This window comes from Prionailurus viverrinus, chromosome C2, assembly GCF_022837055.1.
Source record: "Prionailurus viverrinus isolate Anna chromosome C2, UM_Priviv_1.0, whole genome shotgun sequence".
In the NCBI taxonomy this organism is placed as follows: Eukaryota; Metazoa; Chordata; class Mammalia; order Carnivora; family Felidae; genus Prionailurus; species Prionailurus viverrinus.
The window spans coordinates 44,998,343-45,013,117 of NC_062569.1; positions in this window are offsets into that span (position 1 = coordinate 44,998,343).

Sequence of the window (14,775 nt, forward strand, 5' to 3'; positions counted from 1 at the left end):
CTGGGCCTTCGATGACTGGCTGGGGTCGCCGGTGGGGGGGCCGGGGGGGGGGGCCTGCCTTTCCCAGCATGGAAGTGTGCAGCTCTCCCCGCACTCCCTGCCCCAACAATGCCAAGAGCCAGAAACAAGGGGCGGGAGTGTTAGCAGGCCCCGCTTGAGTGGCAGCTGAGAGAGCCTTCATTGTGCCTGGCGCACCGAGAGCAGATTGTTATTCTGCAGGCATGCGTTAGAGCCTGGGCAGAAGGCGCCATGCTCTTGCCCCAGTGGTGTCTTGCTGCTGCTGGGAAGGAGAGGGGGCTGCCATCGTGCAGAACTTCTGTGGGCCACGTTCCAAGAATTGTCCCTAGAGAGCCCATCACAAGGGGAAAACATTTGTTTCCTGAATTTATAACTCTCTTCCATTCCATGAGTTTATTATTTCCCTCCACCTTTCCCACCTCCTCTGCTGCAAAATGACATCATTCCGTTAACCCCACTCAATTACGATTATATTCTCACTACTTCAGGGTATCGTCACTTGAACATGTATACTTTGCATAAAGCTTTATCACATAAAGAGCCAAGTTGGAAATAATTCTCGTCTTCTGTTTCATTGTCATTGAAGTAACACCCTCTGGGAGGTTAGCTGCTGTCGATTTAGCCCAGTTACCAAAAGAATGAGGAGTCTGTTTCTACAAAGATTTTTCTGGGCTAGAGGGTTCTGAGGCATCGATCTATGAAATGACTCCCTCTTTGCTCCAGGTATTGAAGACTCAGCTCTCTGCGCTTACTCATTGGCGTGAACTCATAAAGGACCACTGCTAAAAAGTCTCCCAGATTCATCAGCCAAAGAGATGTGCTAGAATTAGTGTCTTACTATTCTGGCGGTGGGATGTTTTGCAGCAATCAGCGACAGCACGGTATGACTACATCTGGGCAAATTGAATGCAGGAAGTGGTGACCAAAGATATGAAGAGATCATCTGGGGAAAATTTTGTAAAGGACCCAATAAACACATATCATCTCTTCTGCCTCACCCTTCCTCCTCCCCCCAACCCTCACCTTCCAGAAGTAGAATTCATCAGCTTTGAAAGAATGAGAAATGTCAAATGCAGAAGGATTGTCTAGGGTGGAGTCTGCTGTGTTTTCCATTCCCCTTCTCCTCCCCCTCACCCCACTACCATTCTGAGCCTGGAATATCAAAGGCACCAAAGATACTGAAACTTCCCCCACTGACTCAGCCTCACCACTATGGGTGGGGATGGCAGGGAAGTGTGCATGAATTTCTCTAAGCCATTTTTCTGGTTCAAGCAAAAGGCAGAGGAAATGAAGGAATCTGTCTGATGCATGAAGCAGACTCTGATTCTCTTCTAAGACATGTGCCCACAAGTAGGCTATCATTATTTGAGTGTGCGTATAATTAAAAACCTTTCAGCACTCTAGGCATATTTCCTGTCACCAGGACTGAGAACTGATCAGGCTTACCACTGTCGGCAGTGAAGGTAAAGAGGGCACCATGTGAACATACTTCCTTGTATGTGTAGGTATACATTGGCAAAAATGAACCTCCTTCAGCCATTCTTTTTTTTTTTTTAATGTTTATTTATTTATTTTGAGAGAGAGAGAAAGAGGGAGTGGGGAGGACAGAAAGAGAGGGAGAGAGAGAGAATCCCAAGCAGTCTCCACATTCTCAGTGCAGGACCTGACTTGGGGCTCAGTCTCATGAACCATGAGATCATGACCTGAGCCAAAATCAAGAGTCAACTGACTGAGCTCAACCAACTGAGCTACCCAGATGCCCTATCCCTCAACCATCTTCAACTATCTTGAAAGAGAGTACATTTTATTCATATAATTTTTAGAAGAAGCAAAATCCAGGCATGTAGTAAACCTTTCACTCATGCATTCACAATAAATATTTTTGGAATACATAAAAGCAGATATGCATTGTCAAAAGAATGGATGAGTGGGTGGATAGTTTCTAGAACTCCCTAAATCTACTTCTATACACATTTTAAAAATTTATTTATTTATTTATTTATTTATTTATTTATTTATTTTTCTTAGAGAGCATGAGGGTGGGAGAGGGACAGAAGGAGGAGAGAGAGAATCTCAAGCAGTCTCCATGCTCAGCACGGAACCCAACGTGGGACTCAATTCCATGACTCTGGGATCATGACGTGAGCCGAAATCAAGAGTCAGAAGTTCGATAGACTGAGCTACCCAGGCACTCCCACATTTTATTTATTTTTATTTTTATTTAAAAAAAAAAATTTTTTTTTAATGTTTATTTATTTTTGAGACAGAGAGAGACAAAGCATGAATGGGGGAGGGTCAGAGAGAGGGAGACACAGAATCTGAAACAGGCTCCAGGCTCTGAGCTGTCAGCACAGAGCCCGACACGGGGCTCGAACTCACGGACCGTGAGATCATGACCCGAGCCGAAGTCAGCTGCTGAACCGACTGAGCCACCCAGGCGCCCCTATTTTTATTTTTTTAAATAAGCTCTACACCCAATAGGTGACTTGAACTCACGCCCCCAAGATCAAGTGTTGTGTGCTCTACTGACTGAACCAGCCAGGTGCCCCTCTAAATCTACTCCTAAAGTCATGTACTGTATTAAAAAAAAAAAACAAAAAAACTCATGTGTATGTACTTTAGTGGCCCAATATTTTAGAGTAACACTGAAAGTTAGTCTCAATCAAAGGGAATGTAATCACGAGTCTGTAGTAAATTTTTCTTTTTTTCCCTATTATTCAATATAAGGAAATTTAACATGAAGACTGGGGAAAACTATTTGCTTCATGTAGCTTAGACATTAGGAAGCCTGATGTCTGTGCTTCATGCCCTTCCCTCCAAAATAAGTTGGATAAAGGTGTACTCTTTTGAGAGGACGCACTCACCAGAGCTGTGATGCCTGAGCTTGTAAAAGGAAGCTATATCGCAGGTAGAAGTGATGGAACAATGTTGGTAGAGGCACAACACAGATCCAAAGGCATTTCCTTCTTCTGCCAGACTACAATCCAAATCTAGACCAACATGCTTTTGGTTTGGAAAGACTTTTCAAAATATTAAAAATAATTCCAAGAAATCTAGTTTTAAAAACAAGTGAACTTAAAGCTAAGATTTGCTTATATGCTTCCAAAGTAAGGCATAATAACAATTCCTTCCCTGGAAGGAAATAGACCATTTATGTTACCTAGTTGTTAATGTCAAAATGTGTTAATCTGAAAGCAATGACACTTACGGTCGTGTAATGTTCACTGAGCATTCAGTATCTTACCAGTTGGCAACAGCATTTTAAAATCATGGTCCCTAGGGGCGCCTGGGTGGCTCAGTCAGTTGAGTGTCCAAATTTGGCTTAGGTCATGATCTTGTGGTTCACGGGTTTGAACCCCGCGTTGGGCTCTGTGCTGACAGCTTGGATCCTGGAACCTGTTTCAGATTCTGTGTCTCCCTCTCTCTCTGCCCCTCCCCTGCTCGCGCTCTGTCTCTCTCTCTCTCTCAAAAATAAACATTAAGAAAAAATTTAAAATCATGGTCCCTAACTTGATGGAGTTCACCTCATCAGGAAGAAAAAATTTTGTTTGCTGGCTAAATGTGTGATTAATTATAATGATTCACAGTTTCTATTCTGAGCCCTGCCATTCTACCTTGGGTAGCCCCAGGCAAATTGTTTAAATTTCCCCATCCCTCAGTTTTCTCATCGGTAAAATAGAACTAAGAATACCCATCTTCCTCAGCTATTCAGTGAGAATTAATTAATGTTTGAGATCCTCAGATGAAAGACTCTCTGGGCTATTACACAAACAATAAAACTGCTTTTATACACAGCTGGGCATGACTCACATGAGAAGAGACAAATTCTTATAAGATCTACATCCTGTCAAGACCAGAATATATATCTGCCCTTCAATGGTATAAGTCTTAGACTGTGTCCAACAGAAATATAACGTTAGCCACATATATAATTTTAAGTTTTCTAGTTGCCAAATTAAAAAAAAAAAATAGGGGCGCCTGGGTGGCTCAGTTGGTTAAGCATCTGACTCTTGATTTCAGCTCAGGTCATGATCTCATGGTTTGTGAGATTGAGCTCTGTGTTGGGCTTGGGCTTTATCCTGACAGCATGAACCTGCTTGAGAGTCTCTCTCTCCCTGTCTCTGCCCCTCCTCCACTTTCTCTCTTTCTCTCAAAATAAATAAACAAATTATAAAAAGTAAAAAGAAACAGGTAAAAATAATTTTAATAATTTTAATACTTGATTTAGCCCAGTATACCCCAAATATCATTTTAACCTGTAATAAGCAAGTATTAATGAGTTCTCTTATGTTCTTTTTTTTACAAGTAAGAAATTAAAATCTTGTATATGTTTTACACTCACAGAATATTCCGATTTGGACTAGCCAGGTGTCCAGTGCTCCTTACCCACAAAAGGGCTAGTGGTGCCTGTATCAACAGTTCAAGGCTAAGAATTCCCTCAACTCCAGGCTACAAATGTCATCCATTGATCTATGTGCCTCCGGTTTCTCTTAGGTGGATAGGTCGGCACAAATATACGCTACTCTCATCTTCTATACTGTTTGGCTTCAGAGAGGACACTGCTAGAAAGTCCCTGCTTCCAGCAGCACTCAAGAGATTAGCAAGATGGTAATGGAAGATGCTCCAGGGGAAAAAAAAAAAAAAAAAAAAAAAAAAATATATATATATATATATATATATATATTCCCACTTCTCTCTTCCTCACAGAGGAGCAGAGGAGTGTCTTGACACATTTGGGGCAAGTTCCCTGTATTTCCTACCATGAGTGCCAGCACACATTTGGCATCCCACACAGAATACACAGAATCACAGCATCACCCCCAAGACTTGGCTTAAGAACATTCAGTCAACTTTAAATGATTCCCAGTAAAGTTGATGAGAGTTTGAAATGCAGTAAACAAAATCTATTTTGTTTTGTTTTGTTTTGTTTTGTTCATTTCTTTGGAGGGAAACTGTCATTGTTGGATTGTTCGGTTGGTTGGTTGTTCTTCTTTAAACAGAAAAACATGAAACTATTAGAGGCGTGAACCATTGTTGATTTTAACCCTTAAATTCATTTGCTTTAGAAAAATCCTAACTCAAAAACTATAATGATTTTTCAAATCAATTTGAAATAGATAAGCCACGGTGTAATCTTATACAATGGTTTGCATAGTGCAAAATGCTCATGAAAAATATGCCTCATGTTGGACACATTGGCCATTTCATTCTTCCCACTGATCTTTGGGAAACTGTCTTTTCTTGGTAATCTCTTAATTTCATGCTGAGACCATCCTGTTTCCACCTAAACTCCAGTCTTGATTTACCCCAGGTTTCTGCCTCATACCCTGCACTAAGCACCTTCTCTGTGACCCTCTTCACATAAAGTGTGGCATGATCTTGAGTCTTTCCAAGCTGACCTCAGGGTCATCCAATGTTTACCAAACATCTACTTGGGTGAAACACTGCCCTGCAGGAAATGCTACCATAAGTACAATGAAGGGCCTGCCCTCCAGCTGCCTCTATCTGGAAGATGTACATTATTAATGTGAAAGAAGGGCCAACCCACAGGAGAAAACAGCAAACGCTGCATACAAGGGTATTTTAGGTAGTTGAGGGGTTAGGACTTCAATATGTGAATTGGGAGGGGGGCATAAATATTCAGTCCTTAACAAAGGGTCTCAGGGTAAAGACACCCTACCCAATTGGGTTGATGAGCAAAGATGAAAGTTGAACCTGAGATAGCCATTAAGGTGCCCTCCCTTCTGGATACTAGCAGAAGTCATGCATCAAGGACCAAATCGATAAACAATCATGTATATGTCAGTGCAGCTCTTTCTTGATAAGTCTATTATGTTGCACTTGGCTCCTGTAGCCTTTACTTCTTCCTGGGCTCCAGCCTGCATATCTATCTGCCTTCCGGACATCTCCACCTTTATGACCCACAAGTATCTAAAACTCAACATCTCCAAAACAGAATTCATGATATTCTGATATTCTACCACCCAGCTTGTCCTTGCACCTGCCTTCCCAAACCTTATTGGTACCAACATCTTCCACTCAGTCATTCAAGCTACAGATCTTCTCTTTCCTCACCCCTGAATTTAATGGACTAAAAGCCCTGTCAAATACACTCCTTGTCTTTCTTATCCCCATCCCTCCTCACAATTTCCACTTCATATACCCCAGTTCAGACCATCATTATCTTTCTTTTGAACTACTGAAAGATAATAATAACAATTTTTTACATCTACTGCTACTACTACAACAACTACAACTACTAGTGGGAGTAGTAATTAGCATGTATTGAGAGCTCTCTATACGGCAGTCCCTGCCCTAAGCACTTTATAGGTATCGTTCCCTTTAATCTTCACAGCTATTGTAATTTGCATTTTACAGATGAGAAAACCAGGTCAGCAGAGGGGCTAAGGAACATGCCCAAAGTCACAGGTGCTAAGTGGTAGAAACAGGTGCTGAATCCTGGCAGTGTGAATCCAGAACTTGCCTTCATCATGACCCTGAAGTATTCTGCCTTCTCAGCAGTGTAGTCCCTCCTTCTGGACTCCTCCCTTCCAATTCTCCCTCTACTTTTGCCATAAAGATCTGTCTAAAATGCAGTCTGATGTTCTCATTTCCTGGCTTCGAATTCTTTAGCCTTCATTTCCTACAGGGTAAAACTCCATGGGACTCAAGACCACAAAACCCTCCAGACCATGGCTCTGCCTTTCTAGTTTTGAGTACTTTACTTACCCTCTCACTCTTTTTACTCTAGTGCTTCTAAATACTGTTCTCAGAACATGCCATTCCTTTCCATGCCTCCAACGTGACACATGTGTTCTTCCTTCTTCACAGAACATTTTTCTTCAGTAAGGCACCACATTCCTTCCCATTCAAACTTCTGTGAATTCTTTATATCCCAGCTTGAATGGAGCTCCCCTCAAGGAAGCAAACCAATTAGTGAAAAGTCGTTTGCTGAACGTGAATTCCTGAATGCTTACTTTGTCAAGGGACCAATTTATCAAAACTTTAAAAACTTTAAACTACTTAGAAAGTTTATAACACTTATCTTGGATGAGAGGGTTTCTACAGCCTTTTTAAGAGTTCTGTGAGGTTACAAGTTGACCAGGTTAATTAACTGATCCCAGAATCCTGACCTACAGATTTTCCCTTTTTTCCTTCTGTGGCTTCTGTACCCATGTCTACACTTGACTGATGTACTTATCACCACATGGAGTAATCATTTCACATGTCTGAGATCTCTAGGCTATTGTGAGCTCCGTAACAGTCTGGCTGTGTATTTTTACCTCTTGTCCCTATGTTAAGTGGAGTGTGAAGTATGGTAAAGTTTGAATAAATATATTAAGCTGAATTTTAACTTGTCAATAAATGAGCACTTTTATGTTCTACTCCATTTCATCCATAAGGAAAATTTAAATTAAATTAAACAGACAAAACAAAATATGCATTCTAGAAAGTAGAAGTCATAGAATATATATATTCAGGCCTGCTCCTAACATTTTGGGGGCCCACCTAGGAATACAAATGGAGTATCACATACCTACCATAAACAAAATATTTTGAAGTTACAAAAGTAATCTAAGAAACTATTCAATTAAATATATTCTATCTTTTTACCTTGAAAAATATCTTCATAATTATCTGGAAACTAGAATGAAATTTAGAATTTTCAATGGTAGTATGGAGATATCCAATCCCAGACCTTGGCCCTTAGTCCGTGGCCCCTGGCCTACAGTCTACCCCTCTTTCTACCCCAGCTTAGTTCCACACTGTGAAATGCCACGCACACAACACACACACTCACTCACACTTACATGGACATCTAGCCACCTAAGATCGCTGCCCCTTGGCTGCCTTTTGATTGCACAATGGTGCAGCCCACTCTCTCAGGAGGCAAGGCCCTGGAGGAGGCTGAGTGCTTTGGGGCAGGGAATTCCCAGTACCATGTTAACTAGAATCCCTTTGGCTTACTGCCATTAAATATTATATTGGAAATGAAAAAGTATGGATGGTATATTAAATTTTAGAAGCAGGTTTTGAACTTTTTAAGACATCTGTATGATAATCTATTCTTATGAAAAATTATATGCATGCATAAAGGTGCATAGAAAAAATCCTACATCAAATTATATGTAAAAAATTATACATCAAATTTATTATGACTGTTACTATCTCCAGGTGGTGGGAGCAAGTGTGATTTTTTTTTTTTACTTACCTGTATTTTATATGTTTCCACTATGAACATTAATCACTTATGTTATTTTTAAATAAAATTTAAAATCAAAAACATTTTTTAAAGTACTTATACTAGGATAATTTCTACATGGCTAAGTGAAACATGATATTTGTTAAAACCTCAGAAACTTAGTACTTCCTATCCAGGAATAGTAGAGGATTTATAAAATATACCAAAAAACTCACTGGCTAGTGAGGAAAATGCATGAAGCTATTGAGACCCCCATATTTACAGACATGTGCTCATGAGGCTATGAATGTATACATTTATACTGAGTCATATAAAAATACTCAAAAGTATACAGTGCATATGTATTCATCCTGATGCCTGGAATTCTGTGGACAGAGAAGTGCTCTGTTCTCCATAGAGCCTGTCACTAGCTCACTGTCTGAATGTGGGCAAGCCACTGTGGGCCCAGAATGGTGTAGTCAGGGTATGAAACTAATCATTAGCAAGATACTCACTGAGTCTTACAAATGACCGTCTCTCTGACTGATGTTACTGACTAACATGGAATGGAGGGATATTATTTATTCACATTCCAGGTAATTCTAAGGACTGTGTGTGGGGTGGGGGAGCAGGGTGATGTGGGTACACACACCATACCCCACATGCATATGCAAATTGCAAATGGAGCTTGGATGCTTATATGCATGGCATTTCAATAACCTTAGATGTTGTTGGGGTTTTTTTCCACGGAGAGTAACCTTCTGCCTCGAGATGGAATCAGAATAATCATCATATAAGTTTTCAACAATCTCGGTGAATAACAAAACTGACCCAAATATTCCCTCAGTGTTCAAGCTATAAATTAATTCTAAACTAAGCTTCTCTGAACTCATTTTTAAGAGTTAGTTTTAAATTAGCATTTCATGCCATTTGTAATAAATAAGTGTTACATATAAACAAAAATATGACAACATTTCTATTTTGGGGGGATTCTATCTATTCCATAAATATTCACTCCAGGATAAGTGTCTGGGGGTGAAAAAAGTCCATTCCCAAAGAACTGCTTATTTTCTCCATATTCTGAAAAATTAATGTTTGAAAACAAGAAAGTATTATACATTCTGAAGGTTTATGCATTCCATTATCAATTTTGTTTCTCACGATACTAAAATAGAAATATAATTGCCTTCATAAGCTACACAAATAGCAAGTGAGAAATCAAAGAAACATTCCATGGTGAAAGACAATTAAAAATATTGAATGCATTGCCATAACATGCCGCGTTCACACTCAAACTCTTGTATTTATTCGTTGTATTTACTTGTCTAGTCAATTGTCTAATAATTATAAGGATACATTTGAAAATCTGAGCATCTTAGCAATAGAACACATACATCCTTGGAATCAATCTTAAATTTGGTCGTTAAATTGACAAGATAGCCTCAGAAGCCTATACCTAATCTGTGGCAGAATGGGCTAGCCTTGCAAATTCACCACAATTTATAACATTGTCACCCTGGGGAAAAGCATTCCAAAACATGGCTCAGAAATCATTTAACCATACTTTCCTGCACTTTTGGACACAAGAAGAAGACAATGCAGTGCCTAGGGGAATGCTCGGACACTCCAGGGTTAGAGATGATCTGTCTCTGTAGGTTGTTTTTGTTTGTTTGTTTGTTTGTTTGTTTAATTAACTGTGCTTTGTTTTTCTAATTATAAAAGGAATGTATGCCTGTTGCTATTAAAAGTAACAATGCAGAAGGTAAAATTTAAGAAGTCAACATCACCCATGATTCTATTATTCAGCAATACCCACTGTCGACAGTTTGGTACATTGTCTTTTTATGCCTTTTTATAAGGGTTGGTAACTTGCATTTAAAAAAATTTATCATAGGGGCACCTGGGTGGCTCAGTCGGTTGAGTGTCCGACTTCAGCTCAGGTCATGATCTCACAGTTCGTGGATTCAAGCCCCGTGTCAGGCTCTGTGCTGACTGCTTGCTCAGAGCCTGGAGGCTGCTTCAGATTCTGTGTCTCCTTCTCTCTTTGCCCCTCCTTTCCTCGTGCTCTGTCTCACTCTGTCTCTCAAAAATAAATAAATGTAAAAAAAAAATTAAAAAAATTTGTCATAGGGGCACCCGGTGTCTCAGCTCAGTAAGGTAAGCATCCAACTCTTGATCTTAGCTCAGGTCATGATCCCAGGGTCATGGGATCAAACCCCACATCGGGCTCAGTACTGAGTGTGGAGCCCACTTAAGATTCTCTCTCTCTCTCTCTCTCTCTCTCTTCCCCTTCTCCCCTGCTCACGTTGTCTCTAAAATAGAAAAAATAAAATTAAAATTAAACAATAATTTTTTTTAGCTTATCATACATAGTATTCTGCCAATAAACACACAAAAAGATGTTCAACATCATTAGCCCTTAGGGAAATGCAAACCAAACTCCCGGTGAAATATCATTTCACACCTACTAGAATGGTTATCATCAGAAAGACAGATAATAACAAGGACGAATGAGGGTGCGGAGAAGTTAGGACCCTTACACATTGCTGGTGGGAATGGAAAGTGGTAGCCTGGCAATTCCTCAAAAGGTTGAAATACAGTTGCCATGTGACCCAGAAATTCCATTCCTAAATTATACCCAGGAAAAAGGAAAAACAGATGTCCACACAAAACTTGTATACAAATGTTCATAGCAGCATTATTCATAATAGCCAAAAGGTGGAAACAACCCGAATGTCCATCAACTGATAAATGGATAAGTAAATATGATATACCAGGTAGTGGAATATTATTTGGTAATATAAAGAGATGAAGTACTGGGGGGCACCAGGTGGCTCAGTCGGTTAAGTGTCCGACTTCGGCTCAGGTCATGATCTCACAACTCGTGAGTTCAGGCCCCGCATGGGGCTCTGTGCTGACAGCTCAGAGCCTGCAGCCTGGTTTGGGTTCTGTGTCTCCCTCTCTCTCTGCTCCTCCCCCACTAGCACTCTGTCTCTCTCTCTCAAAAATAAATAAAAGTAAAAAAAAAGAGACAGATGAAGTACTGATATATGCTACAACATGAATAGCTATTTAAAAATCACCCTAGGGGCGCCTGGGTGGCGCAGTCGGTTAAGCGTCTGACTTCAGCCAGGTCACGATCTCGCGGTCCGGGAGTTTGAGCCCCGCGTCAGGCTCTGGGCTGATGGCTCAGAGCCTGGAGCCTGTTTCCGATTCTGTGTCTCCCTCTCTCTCTGCCCCTCCCGCGTTCATGCTCTGCCTCTCTCTGTCCCAAAAATAAATAAACGTTGAAAAAAAAATTTTTTTTTAATAAAATAAAATAAAAATAAAAATCACCCTAGTGAGAGGCGTCTGGGTGGATCAGTGGGCTAAGCTTTGAACTTCTGCTGAGGTCATGATCTTGTGGTTTGTGGGCTCAAGCCCCACATCAGACTCTGTGCTGACAGCTCAGAGCCTGGAGCCTACTTCGGATTCTGTGTGTGTGTCTCTCTCTCTGTCCCTCCCCCACTCACACTCTGTCTCTCTCTTTCTCTTTCTCTCAAAAATAAATAAACATTAAAAAAAAAATCATGCAGGGGCACCTGGCTGCCTCAGTTGAAAGAGCATGCAACTCTTGATCTCGGGGTTGTGGGTTCAAGCCCCACGTTGGGTGTAGAGATAACTTAAAAATAAAATCTTAAAAAAAAAATCACCCTAAGAAGCCAGACACAAAAGACTGCATATTGTGATTACATTATTACAGAACATCCAGAATAAACAAAGCTATAGAGAAAGAACATCCAGAGATTAGTGATTATTAGGGCTGGGGGAGGAAGAATGAGGAATGAAACTTAAGTGCAGAGGGTTTCTTTTCGGGGTGATGATGATAATCTAAAAATTAGCAGCAATTTACAACTCTGTGTACTAAAAACCATTGAATTGTGCATTTTGAAAGGGTAAATTTTATGCTATGTGAATTATGTATCGATAAATTGTTATTAAAATACATATATTAGCTGTGCAACCTTAGGTTATTTAAGCTCTTAATTTCTTTTTTCTATAGGGTACTGTGAGGTTCTATTAACATATATATCTAACATATGTTTAATATAGAAATATAATCACTATTAGATATATAATACTGATATATAGGTACATACATGTACATAATCATGAATATATAACATATAATAAATATGTATTTCATATTTTTATTGTATATGTAGATAAATATGTATATACTTATATATATATTTAAATACATCACTTAACATCGCACGTGGCACAGAACAAACTTTCTGATAATGAGAGCTATTAAATCCTTTATGCTACAGCAAACCTCCTGTAGGTTTTTTTGGACATTAAACAACATTTATTTTACAGCCTAATATTTTTCAAGGTAGTTTGAGAGAACTACTAGAGCAGTTAAACAGGATTCTTAAATATCAGTAATAGTAATCTTTCTCAGTTTTAGTTGTTACAGAGCAAACCTCCTTTTTAATGTCTTTTTTATGTCTTTTCTCGGTATAAAATAACTAGCCATTCTCCTCCATGTAATTTCCTCATCTTATATTTGAAAATCCTAATTATTAATCTACTCTTCTGGTCAGCTCTCTTCTTGATAAATAAACTCAGATTCATAACACTTATCTGACTGGTGATTTTACATTTAGCTGCTTGGTTTTATTAATTTGTGTACTAAACCATTCTAAGAAGGCAAGACCCATGCCTGTTTTTGTTCAACCCTGAATCACCAGTGCTAGTGAAGGCCAGACACATAGTTAGAGCTCAAGATATAATTGTTTAATGAATGAATGTATGAATGAATGAATAGATATGATATCTGCTCAGTGCCTTCCTGTAAACAGGTGGTTCGCAATGAGGGATGGGGTGTGGAGAGAAGGCGGGTTGTCATACAGGATACAGGTTGTCATGCCTGAATCACCTGCGGTGATTTTTTTTTAAGTTCCCTGACACCTCCTCTCCCCAGGGCGTATCAGACCAGAGCTTATAGCGTGCTACGTCTGAGGCAGGAAGGCCTACTTCACCCAAAATACACCTCATACAACCAGTCACTGGTGACAGAAATATCACCCAAGGACACAAAACCTTCCATTCATAATCAGAGATAAAGGTTAAGGTTCAAATACCTTCCACCAGTGTGATACCCTGACTAGACCAAGAGTCAACAAAGCTGGCCTGTAGACCTGCTTTGGCTTCGGATGTGAGTATATGACAGGAAGGAAGGAGCATGAGTATGCAGGCAGCTGAGAGTCCGACGAAGGTGTGGAGACGTGAGGCACAAGCAGGAACACAAAGGCTTCATCTTCTTCATAACTTTGGCGGCATCAAGCCTGCTTTCTCTTGGGCCCATCTGTTTTCTGCTCTCAAGGTAAAAAGCTCTTAAGTCCCACTGCCCAGGATGAAGCCCTGCCTCGGCAGTCAGGATCTGACCACTGGCCCACACAGTGATGCTCCCACATATGAGCTGGGAAGATAGCTTCTTGCCTACCAGGTGCTACCTTCATTCTTATTTTCCAGCAAGTGTTCTTTTTTTTTTTTGTTTTTTTTTTTTAACAGAGCCCTAATGGCTAGTTCACACGAACTGGATCACCTTTGATCCAGTCTGATTCCCAGGATCCTCGTCTGTATTCCAACTCTATTTTTAACTTTTTAGACTGTAAAATATGACACATATAGTGCGTAGAATACAAATGAATAGTTTCACGGGTTATTATACAGTCAACCTCTAGGTGACTAACACACAGTTTACATTATACATACATCCAATATTACAATAATTTTATTGCATGTAAGTGAAGCCACCATAGGAATAATTTTTAGGAAAAACAAAAAGAAATGATATATTGTAAACACTTCCGAAAGACCCTACCCACGGTCCCTTTCCAGTCACAACCCCTACATTCCTCTCTAAAGGAACCATTCTTCTGACTTTCATGACATTCACTTTTCTTGCTTTGCTTAATGGACTTAACACCTAAGTACGCATCTCTAAAAAAATTGTATGATTTTGTCTGCTTTTGAACTTTCCATAAATGCAGTATATAATTCTTTCCGCTGGATCCCATCCACTCAACATTGTTCTTAAGATTCATCCACATTATTGCTTGTAGCTGCAGTTGGTTAATTTTTATTTAGACACAGTATTCTAGTGAATGAATGTCCCACAATTTGTTTACACATTCTACTGTTGATGGATACTTGGATTGTTTCCAGTTTCAGGATATTATGAGTAAAACTGCTCTGAGCATTCATGTACATGTCTCTTGATGTACATGTGTGCCTATTTCTGCTGCGTGTATATCTAGGAGGAGGATTCTGATAACTTATCTGGAAGCATGCGTATCTTCACCTTCATTAGATAATGTCAAACTATTTTCTGAAATGACCACCAATTTACAACCTGACCAGCAGTGTTTGAGAATTCTCTATACGTTGTATTATCAGACTTTTTAACCTTAGCTTATCAAGTGAGAAGTAGGATCTCGTCATCATTTTGATTTTTTTAATTTTTTGATTTTTAATTTTATTTTATTAAAAAAATTTTTTTTACCGTTTATTTATTATTGAGAGAC